This window comes from Protopterus annectens, chromosome 1.part1, assembly GCF_019279795.1.
Source record: "Protopterus annectens isolate FY-2018-M chromosome 1.part1, PAN1.0, whole genome shotgun sequence".
In the NCBI taxonomy this organism is placed as follows: Eukaryota; Metazoa; Chordata; order Ceratodontiformes; family Protopteridae; genus Protopterus; species Protopterus annectens.
Genome location: NC_056726.1, coordinates 354,374,467 through 354,386,479, shown reverse-complemented (window position 1 = coordinate 354,386,479; position 12,013 = coordinate 354,374,467). Strand labels below are relative to the sequence as shown.

At 43.6% G+C, this 12,013-nt stretch overlaps 1 protein-coding gene across 1 annotated transcript in view; it reads right to left on the bottom strand.

Moving 5' to 3' along the window:
* UBR4 (ubiquitin protein ligase E3 component n-recognin 4) overlaps positions 1–12,013 on the bottom strand; it is a 3,959,899-nt gene that overhangs the window by 1,181,291 nt on the left and 2,766,595 nt on the right.

Genomic DNA, 12,013 nt, shown 5'->3' with positions numbered 1-12,013 from the left:
AGGATAGTGTTCGTGAAAGAGAGTAAAGGCTGTGGTACTACTATGGAATGGCCTGAAGCCATGTTGGGTGCTGGAGAGAAGCTTATTAGTTTGTAAATAGTCTAGAACTTGAATGTGTATGCATTTCTCAAGCATTTTGGATAATGAAGAAAGGATGGCTATGGGGCGGTAGCTGGAGAGTTTGGTGGAGGAGCCACCTTTATGGAGGGGTAGTATGTGGCATATTTTCCAAAGTGAGAAGACATGCCATTCTGATAAGGATCTGTTTATTAAGAGAGAGACTGAATATGCTAAGCATTGGCTGCTAATTTCAGGTATGCACAGGGGAGGTTGTCAGCAGCAAGTTTTGTAGGCTTAAACTTGAACATTTTTTTTTTTTATTACAGAGGAGGGAACAGGGGAGAAAGAAAAGACAGTGGACGGAGTTACATGGATTTGATGTGGGAGGGGTGGGGGTTTTGTTGTTTGGAGAATGATACAATGGATTCAGTAAAGTGTCTGTTGAATGAGGCAGCGACACTACTGGAAGAAGGGAGAGAAGTGGGTGGAAGGTGCCAACCTTACCTGGGTGGAGAATGGAGCTTATGGAGAACCAGAACTGCTTAGGGTTGCTTTGGGAGGAGTTTAGGGCTGTCTGGTAATACTGGACTTTGTCGCACTGGACTTTGTCACACTTTATCTGCTTTTTGACCCTGGTGCGTAATTCTAGGAATGTCTGTCTACAAGAGGGGTTTTTGGTAAGTCGCCAGTGGTCCCAAGCATTGTCTCTAAGTTTCATTAATGACTTAGTGTCTTTCTGAAGCCAAGGGGCAAAGGGTGACTTAACTCTGGCATTTCTTACTGGAAAGTGTGTGTTTAGGATGTTTAGAAAGGTTGAACTGAAGAAATAAACTGCTTCATCTAGGTTGAGATATTTTAGTGGTGTCCAGTTACAGTTAATTAGGGAAGATGTAAAGGTGAGGGGGTTGAAGTTCACGTTGTTATGGATTTGCCGACAGATGATGGGTTTGGTACTGTTTGGGTGGTGCCCAAGAAGGAATGTTGGACTGTGGTCACTGACGCAGTCTGGTAGACAGCCTGCAGTGTATGACTGCAGAGCTTTATTGACTAGTATCCAGTCGAGGGTGGAAAATTTGTTGGACTTTTTGTCAGTCAGGGTAGGAGACCTTATGAGTAGTGACAAACCATGAAGTTTTAGGTGGTTGGCTGGATGATTGTTGGAACATGAAAGTCAGTCAATATTAAAGTCACCTACAAGTATGGTTTCTTGGGGGAGAGTTTGGTTGGCCCAAATGAGGTTTTCCAGGAGTAGGACGTTTTGGCCAGGTGGGAAGTAGCACCCAAGTAGGTTTATCGTTTTGTCTGAGTTTAGTTTGAAGTTGGTGTATAGGATCTCTTCGTTACCAGTCTGGGGGGGCTGATGAGTTAAGGGTGTGGATGTTTAGGTGGTGTTTAAATATTGGAGCTGCACCACCTCCTTTTTTGGATAGCCTGTCCAGGGATTGACTTTGCAATCACTGATTCTACCCCAGTGCCCTTTTCTAACAGGAAGTCTACCTGAAATGCATGTTGGCCACTCTTGTATGTGATCTTGTGACTGTCTTGTTTTCTGAACCATGTGCTGGCTACTATCAAGCCATATGCCATACAGAAGTCTCGAATGGCCTCTCCTTCTTTATTCTCGTTTTCCCACCCATGTGGACCCAGGCAGACCTCAAATCCTGTCTTGTCTATCCTGACATCTGTATTCAAGTCAACCATTTTCAACATCAACTCAGCTTTCCTGCCTTATCCTCACTATAACAACCTTGTTGTGGGGCATAGGCAGAGATTATGAATACCGCCCTATCATTACTCTGGAGTCTGTTTGCCATGAGTCTGCCACTAATTCTTATATCCCTCACTGCCTTCGGAAGCCTTTCGCGCACCACAATCCCCACACCACTTCTAGCCTGTCCTCCTCCTGAGTTGTAGACTCTGGATCCCAATCCAAGTGGCTTAAGTGCACTGCCCTTTCATCTCATTTCTTGGATACACAGGATGTCTAGCCTCCTCCATATCATCATCTTATCCACGTCCAAGTTGTGTCCTGTCAGTGAACCTACATCAAGTGTAGCAGTTCTCAGTTCATGTTTGCCAGGTTCATTGGTTTACTTCCAGCTTTTCCTCAACAGAGCTATCCCAGATAACACAGACTGGGCAACTAGACACCAGCTGGCCAGTAACTTATTGACCCAGAGCTGCTGGGCTTTATGGCAGGCACACACTGGCAAATAGGGGCACATACACCCCTCACACCATTAGAATGGGTCCCTGGCATAAGTCAGAATAGGCCAGGTCCTCAACAGACTTATCACCAGTAACTACACCATGCCCACTTTGGTGACATTAGTCAACATGACCACCTACAGCCATATTTTATACCATCAAATGGCTAGCCCTATGATCCGTGTTCTCCTACCTTGAGGATACTATGCATCACAGATGACCAAAGCAGTTGATCTGTACAACCTTTCCCCTTATAGGCACCATACAGAGTCTGTGTTGCTGTCCACAACTTCATTTATTGGTCAGTTTCAGATGGGAAAGTACAGTTGTGTACACTTACCATAAATATAGATGTTCGAGTATATTTACTGTTGCAGTCATCACATTTGGGGTTATCTCTGCCAGCGTAGCGCTCGGCCAGCCCGAATACCAGAGACTCAGTATTTCTGTGTTGGCTGCTGTCGTTTGATGACTGACATCAGGTCGTCAGTAGTATAATGTAAGGCAGCCGACGCCATTATATCAGTTTTTCTTGCCCTAACCTGTCAGGTGCCCCCAAAGTAGAGGCCAGCTTCTGGTGGAAGAACCCCACCAGTGGAAAATAAATACCAATATGTCCCTTGCAGGAAAGGAGAACAAGGAAGAATGGTAATAAAAGCAGAAAGAGAATAAAGGGGGATGGAGGGAGGGAAACCAGGACTGCAACACTGAATGCACTAACATCTACATTTACGCTAAGTGTACACAACTGCACTATGTTCTTAGTGTTTCACTGTTGCAGTCATCACATTTGGGTAGATTCCCAAAGCTAAGGAAATGGGTGGCAGCAGTCAAGGAAACTAGGGGCTTGGCTAGGATGCCCTAAAAGACTGCAGAGTTAAACCCTGCCCTGGATTTGGAGAAGAGAGGCAGGTGGTATTCCTTGCTAAAAGTGTGAACGGATGTTCAAGGTAGCAGCCTCCAGGATGTCCCCGGTGGGGACTCCTTTGAGGAAAGCTGCAGAGCTAGAGGCTGCTCTGGTGGAGTGTGTCCTGACCCCCTTGGGGGGGGGGGCTTTCCATGCTGTTTGTAGCAGAAATGGATGCAGTGCGCTATCCATTTGGAAATGGTTTGCTTGGAGATGGCTCTGCCTTCTGCTCCTGTAGCAAAGTTAAACAGCAACTGATCAGACTTTCTGAAGGATTTAATCCTGTCCAGATAGAATCGGAGCTATCTGTGCACATCTAGAGTGTGAATAATCCTTTCCCCCTTGTTCTGGGGATTAGGAAAGAAGGTGGGCAAATGAATGGATTGGTTGAGAGCCACACTGGACACCACCTTGGGCATGAAGGATGGGTTAGTTCTGAGGGATACCCTGCCTGCATGGATGATGATGAAGGGTTCCACAGCCATGAGTGGTTGCAGCTCAGACACTCTTCTGTCTGAAGTGATGGCCAAAAAGAATGCTGTCTTCCAGGAGAGAAATTTTAGCTCTTCAGAAGAAGTTGGTTCGAAAGGAGGCAGGGTGAGCTTTTCCAACACAAAGTTAAGGTCCCAAGCTAGTGTTGGTACCCTTCTGGGGGAGCCTCAACATGCCAGCCCCTCTGAGAAACTGCTTGATTAAAGAGTGTGAGAAAAGGGTCTGCTCAGTAGGAAAATGAGCAGAAATAGCAGAGGCATGAATTTTTACAGAGGAGAAAGAGAGACCACTGTGTAGTAGATCAGCTAAGTAATCCGGGATGAGAGGGATGGAGGGCTGTGCTGTATTGGCTCCCACAGCCTTGGTCCAGGTGCAGAACCTTTTCCATTTATCTGCATAAGACGTTCGGGTGCTAGGATGTCTGGCCTCATGGATAACATCCAAACCTCGTTTACTGAGGATGGCAGATTGGTCTGGGGTTAGGGAATGGGCCAAGCTGCCAAATTTGAGTGTCTGCAATAGGGGATGCATGAATTCCCCTTCCCTCTGGGTCAGCACGGTTGGAATCTGAGGAAGATGCCATGGAGGCAGAGGGGACAGGCTGCGCAGCAAGGGGTACCAGTGTTATCGAGGCAATCTGGGGCTATACAAATGGTCCTTGGTTTTTCCTCCCTTATTTTGAGCAGTACCCTGGGGATGAGAGGTAGGGGAGGAAAGGCATAGATAATAGATTGACCCAGGGAAAGGACAGGGCCTCCACTTTCCAAGCCATGCAGTGATGCTACCTGGTGCAGAATTTGCTCAGCTGATGCTTGGTGTGGGAGGCAAAGAGGTGACCTTCAGGGTTCCCCATTTCTGAGTTATTAGGGTGAAGGTATTTCAGTTGTGTTGCCACTCGTGTGGGTCCAGAAGGTTTCTGCTTAATTGGTCTGCCAGACAGTTGAGAGAGACTGGTAGGAATTGTGCTAACAGGTGTAGTTGCATGGAAGATGCTGTGAGCCAAAGGGTCATGGCCAGCCTGTATAGAGGGTAGGAGCGAGTCCCTCCCTGCTTGTTGATGTACCACATCACAGTGGTGTTGTCTGATTTAGAACCCCTGGAGAGAGAAGGGGTTTGAAAGCTATCAATGTGTGCTGCACAGCCATCTCTTTTTGACTGATGTGCAGAGGGATTTGCTGTGGGCTCCATTGGCCCTGTATGCACCTGCCGTCCAGGCGTGCCCCCCAAGCATAGTCCGATGCGTCTGTGGTGAGGGTCTGGGCGGCGAGGGGTGGGGAGAAGGGCAGTCTCTTGTTATGGGAGCATGCTGTTGCCCACCAAAGAAATTCCTTTCTGAGGCAAGGAATTACAGGTAGAAGAGTTTCCAGGTCTTGAGATAGTGTTGACACCAAAGGCTCTTTAGGTACCACTGAAGTTCCCTCATATGCAGTCTGGCATATGGAATGATTAGTATGCAAGATGCCATGAACCCCAGAGCTTGCAGGATCTTCCTTGCAGACAGATGGGGCCTGATGGTTAGTTGAGAGAAGTAGGCTGTCAGGAAAATTTGTTTCTTTGGTGTAAGGTATGCTGGGATGCTGTGTCCAGACTTGCTCCCAAGAAGATTATCCTTTGGGTGGGTACCTGTTTGGATTTCTTTTCGTTGATTGCGTACCCTAGGGAGGTTAGTAGGGTCTTTTCAAAGGCCAGGTGCTTGAGCAGCTTTTCATGGCTGTCTGCCTGAATAAGGCAGTCTAAGTATGGGTAAATTTTAATATTTGTCTGCAAAAGGCAATGGCTGGAGCCACATATTTTGTGAAAATTCTGGGAGCAGTAGATAAGCCAAATGGAAGCAAAGAGAACTGAAAGTGTTGAGATCCTGCCCTGAAGCGGAGATATTTCCTGCATGATTTCCTGATAGGAATGTGGAGGTAGACCTCTTTTAGATCTAGGGTGGCTAGCCAAGCGTCCTTAGAGAGCATGGGTAGCAGCTACTGGAGGGTGAGCATTTTGAATTTTGGGATCACCAGGAAGGGGTTTAGAATGAATAGATCGGGGATGGGGCGCCAGGTGCCCTCTTTTCTGGGCACCAGAAAATGTCTGGAGTAGAAGCCTTGGCCTATCTGTTCTGCAGGATTTGCTTTTGAGCCTCTGTTCACTGATTTGGTGGTAGATCTGGGAACCCTTCTGCGGTTGGAAGGGTGTGGAAGGAAAATTTGTATCCCTGAGACACAATGTTCAGAACCCATTGGTCCTTGGTAATAGTGGCCCAGGTGCTTGAGTGAAAGGAGAGTTTTCCTCCTAGGGCTAAGTGAAGGTGGGCAGGGGGGTAGGGGTGGAGAAGGTGAGTCATTGTGAGTTCTTACCATAAGGAGGTGGCTTAGAACTCCGTGGTTTTGAAGTGGATTCCACTGCTTAGATCTCTGCATTCCCTGGGGATGCTGTCTGGGGGGGTCCTGTTTCCGCAGGGCCTAGGTTGGGCCAGTTTAACTGGAGCAGGAAAGAACCAGTGTTTGGAGGGACAATGCCTGCTGAACCTAGGGGGCTGGACCTGTGAGAAATCCTTAACTGTTTGCATAGATTTTGCTTTTTCTTCCATCTTAAGACCTCTTCTGCCTTAGTGTCAAATAAGTTATCTTTATGCAAGGGGGCATCCAACAATTCAGATTTGACATGGTCTGGCAGGGGTTGTTCCTTAAGCCAGGCATGTCTTCTAATGACAGATCCAGTGACTGCTGCCCTGCAAGAAGCTTCTAGGGTGTCAAAACCACAGTGCAAAGTATGTTTAGTTACTTGACTTGCAGAATGCATTAAAGTCTTGTAAATCTTTAGATTCTGCCCAAGAAGGAAAAGAAGACATTTTTTGTTTAAGGAGTTCTAAGGTATGCTACTGCAGCATATGGAACTGACAATTTAGTGCACTGATAGCAAGAGTAGCTGAGGTGTATACTTTTTATCCCATCTGTCCAGTGCTCCAGAATCCCTATCTGAGGGGGTGGAATTCTTAGCAGATATTGCTTTAATCCCTTTTGGCCCTTGAGAAATGGCCTCAGGGTCAGCTGTTGGATTTTTAAAAAGATATTTGTGTGAGTCAGGGAGTCTATAGTACCTGTATGGTTTTCTGGGAGCAGGAGGTAGGGTATCAGGAGTCGAGCTGGATTCAAAGAAAACATTATCCACAATATCCAGGACTGGGGGGATGGCTAAGGGTCTGTGTTGCAGAAGATCTAGGAATTCCCTGAGTCTCTCTTTTAGACTGAGGGTAGTCATGACTCCCACTGGAAATGCTCCCTTAAAGTATGCAGTTTCCCCAAAGGAAAAATCTTCTGGGGGAGAGGTGGAAGGAATGGAGTCCTCTGCATCAGAATCCTCATAAGTGGAGAGAGGGGTTGCATCTCTTTATAGTCAGATGCATCAGACTCATCTGACTCTTGTTCAGACAAAACTACAGGGGACAGACCTCTTTTCCTTTTTGAGGGGGTAGCTTGGCTTCCCCTGATCAGCATAAGATCTTCCGCCATTTTAAGCATTTGAGACTGAGGCAAGGTAGCAGGTGCCTGAGAGTGAATCGTCGGTTTCTTGGGTATGATTCGAACCCTGGGCCTAAGAAATTCAGTCATTTTTGAAAGAACGGTAGTTGCAAAAGAAGACGGCGGTTTGTGTTGAGATTTAGTAGTGCGAAGGACTTCCATGAAAGCCAGTGCCTGCTCAGTGGCTCTGGACACATCCAAGATAGAGACGACCGCAGGATCCTTAGTCGAAGAAGAGTTATGCGGCATACCGAACTCCGAAAGGGTCTCAGGTAGTGGGCTGCGAATCAACTGAAGCAGGCATCAGGGGCTGCGAAAGCACCTCACTGAGTACCGGAGGACTGACGACTAGCTTAACAGAAGCATCGTCGGTAGGTTTGGATCTGTGCAGTCTATGTCTTTATCTATACATTTTTTCGGAAGATCTGCTGTCGGATGGCTTACCGAAGCCATATTGGAATTCGAGGAATGTAAACAAAAATATCTGGCTACAATAAGGGCCCGACGACAGACAGTTCTGGCACTGAACAAAGCACAGAAGCGACAACGAGGGACGTCATAGTCTGGGCCTAAACAAGTGACACAGTAAGAGTGGAAGTCTCAGTGTGGTATTTGCTTTCCACAGGTGAGACAATTATTAACTTTTTCTGACATCGGTTAGTGCAAGAAAAAAGGATCCCCAACAGGGTACTTAGCCTTAGAAGACTTCAACTTCAATTCAGAGACGAAAACTCAGGTAGCGGGCCAACCGGCACTCGCGCAAACTGTTTCTGCTTTAGGCTCCATGGCAAGAAAAACTGATGTAATGGCGCCGGCTGCCTTACTTTATACTACTGACGACCTTATGTCAGTCGTCAACCGACAGCAACTGACGCAGAAATACCATGTCTCTGGTATTCGGGCCGGCCAAGGGCTACACTGGCAGGGATAACCCCAAATGTGATGGCAGCAACAGTGAAACACAAAGAACATCACTCAGCATGTTTTCCATAGGTGGAAGGAACCCCACAGAGATACAGGGAGAACATGCAAACTTGAAACTGGCAATGGCCGGAAGTCAGATCGAACCTTGTACCTTATGCATGAGAAGTGAAGACCTTAACCATTATGCCAACTGGTCTGGAATCTCCTTGGGGTATAAAAATCTCTATGTAAACATTTCCAAGCAAAAATCTTAAATTGTCTAGATTTTGCTGCATTTCTGGGAGACAAACATATATCCCTCCAATTGTTTCTTTACAAATTCCTTAACCAGTCTCTCTTCCCAAGCATTTCTAACCTCCTCTGATTGATTCTTATAGTTATGCAATATTTTATATGCTGTACTAATTATTCCTTTAACAGTAGCTTCTGCTCTAGATTCTACTAAAACCACTACCAGTGTCAGTCTTTCATTTAGGACCCCCCCCCCAATTTCTTTCACTTTGCCTGTACTCTGACATCAATCCTTGATAGGGAAGGTAATCTATGACCTGCAGTCCAAACAAATTATTGATATCTTCCCATTCTATTACCTTTCCTTGTTTAGTTATTTGCTCCCAATACGTTGGTTCCTTTCCAATTTTCTCCAATAAATTCCAGCTCTTTCGTGCATATTGTCTGTAGCCCTAATTGCAGTCATCCCTATAGGTAGAATCTCTTCTCCATTCTCATGTTGGCTTAGTTCTTAGAATATTTTCTGCTACTTTACAAATATAATAGTCTCTATGAATGCTACCTCCTTAAAGGTTTGCATCCAAAACCTCAGTCTCGCCTTGTTTCTTGAGCTTCCCACATTCCACTTTGAATTATAGGTTCATGCTTGTGGTATTGTAAGGAGCCTTAACTGTGTAGCTCTGAAATACCCCTTCAAATAGAGTAATCCCAATCTGCCTTGTTCTACTGGAAGAATCATCTTATCCCACTTAACTCTTGCAGTCTTCCCCCAGAGATAAAAATATTTCAGCTCTTTAATTGCTGTCCACAACGTCTCCTCTGGTTGATAAAATATGCCTGACCTGTGTACAAGACTATAAGAGACTAAAATCATTTTAACTGCTTATCTTATCTTATTATCCATATAATAGAGCTTCCAATTTCTCAGTTTTTGCACCATCTTTTGTTTAGTCTCTTCCCATATATCCTTAGCTGCCACACTGGAATAATTTTTAATCCATACTCCTAAATATTTTATTTTATCATGTCCCCATAAATATGGATATTGTTGAACCAATTTGTGCGTGGGTACATAATTTATCGCCATCATCTTGGTTTTAGCGTCATTAAATGGCTTTCATAATTTTGTCTTATTTTTAAAGGCTACATGCTTACAAAAACACCTATTTACAACTTAAGCCAAAGGTAGTACTCTAGACATTCACCCTTATAAAATAGAGACAGAAAATATTCTAATTCTACATACAATATAATCAGTAGACCTTTACACCAAATCTCCACTCCAGCAGCCCAAGATCACAGGATTTGAACATTAAACTTGCTTTTGTCAAACTTTTTTCTGTTACACACAAGTCACAGAAAAGACCCCCCCAAACATTTAAAATAATCCTGCCTACAAAACACTGTTTTACAATACATAACATGCAGTTTACATACTGAAGATATATTATACAAATACTAAGAACAAAAACTGTTTTACTTTCAGTTTCCCTTTTAATTTTTTTCTAAAGATTAATGATATAAAGTGGGGAATAAGTTTTATAGCCCACCCACAAGTCTAACAAAGTCAATAAAAGTACAGTTTTTTCAGACATTTTATTGCAAAACCACATTTCACACATGTGATTGATACTTTACAGTCTTCCATTTATTCACTAAATTCAGAGTTGCAAGTCTCCTTGCTATTCATCTCTATCGCCCACACCAGAGACTGGTTCAAGTTCAAGGTCATGTTGATTCTTCCAGTCAACTGCTGTGCTTTATTCAGCTTCCCAAGCATTTTCCTTAGAAATATTGGAAATGGTTTCACTGGCAGTGTCTCTCTATGAACCCTACACCTTCAGAAGAATGAGAGGCAGAGTCCCTTTCTGCTTGCTAACTCATTTTGTTGGATAAACTTTTATTTTTATTTTTTCCTTAACCTATTCGGCATCAAAAATAACTAATCCTGTAGGAAAAAACACTTCAAAGACAGTTGGATACAGCAGCTTGAATCTCAAACCTACCTCTTGACATTCCCTGACTGCTGGGAGAAACTTTATTCACTGTAAACCAGGCAGAAGAGAAGCATCATTTTCTTCAAATACCCTATCTCCAATTTACTTTGCCCTTCTGCCATACTTTTTCTCTGATCTGGTATAACTGCACCTTTACTAATATAAGTCTTGGCTGCTTTCTCACAGACAGGTTTGGAGCATACACGATGTGCTGTTTCAATTAAATTCTGCTGTGGAACACCAGTCCAATTACTTGCTTGTGCTTTTATACAATACAGTCTTGTTCCTTCCAGTTTTTCTGGTATAGCAAAAAAATTTCAGGTTTTCTCTGCGCGTCCTGTCTTCCATTTTCTTTTTAAACAGTTCTTCTTGAGAAACCTCATTCAACCACATTTTTCATCATGTCAGCCTCAGATTTTTGCAGTTTTATCAATTCATCTGAATGGCTAGCTAAAGCTTCTTCTATTTTTTCCGGCATTTTGTTGTTTGAATTGATATAGTTCTTCAATGTTGCACTTATTTTAATTACCTCTGAGCACCTTTGACTTTTTTTTTCTTCTAAATTACTAGAAACCATCTCTTGAACCAAAGCTGAAGCTTGAAATGCTTTTTGATGAACAGCTATAGAACCTTTCCCAGACTGTGTTTTCTCATCACCTTTTCTGGTCAATTTCCTTTCATGTTTTCCTAATTTCTTCCCTGCTGTCATCCAGGCAGTGGATTTAATAGACAGTAACTGAATTTTACCGAAAAACATTTAACAGCACTCCCCAGTTTGTTTTCACACTGGGAGAGCTAAAGTTATGCTTTTGCTCAGTGTTCAGTCCATCTTAGAAGTACCTCCTTCATATTGTCTATCATTTTACTATTCCACTTTTCAAGGAAATGTAAGTTGAGCTTGTTACCATCATTTTTGCAATATTTCTGCAATCCAGAGTTCCATGCTTCTCTCCCCTTCTCTTCAATGCCCTGCCTCTGTGTGTGGCAGTCTTACAAGTTGTTGCTTTAATTTAGTCTACAGTACTCCAAACTGCAAATCCCAGATATTTCTCCATTTACTTCTAAATCTCAAATAGTTTCCATCTACTCTGGTACTTCCCTAATGATATAAAGCACAATCTTAATGTACTCAAGTTATCATTTCTTCTGGAATTCCAACCTCCGAACAGCCTTCCACATAATCGACTAAATGAATACAACCACCTGTTGACAGAAGCAAGCAAGCTCTCTCAATTGCCTTTACTTCCTCCAATTACCAACCGTCTTTTTTTTTTCTAACCAGTACTACCAAAACAAATAAAGATACCCGATACAGGTGACATCCCTGCTCTGTGTACCTTAACATAGTGAGGCTGTTTAACATCAACTAAAGTCACTACACTTAGATACCATATACCCCCAAAAATCTAGCTATTTTTTCAACCTATTCCTCCACCTAAAACTCTTCCAGTGGCCTCATTAGAAATGCTACACTATCATATCAAGATTTTTTTTAAACTGTTTACTTTTGTTTTAAGCAGACAGCCACTCAAGTCCTCTTTACTATATTTACGCCACTTTTATCCATAGAGATCAGCCTCCAGTGTTTTATACACACTGCACTTACGTAAAATCTGTCTACAGCTCAAATTATTTTTGGAATGATTTTCTTTAATCATAATGGCAATACTATTGGCCAAGATCTA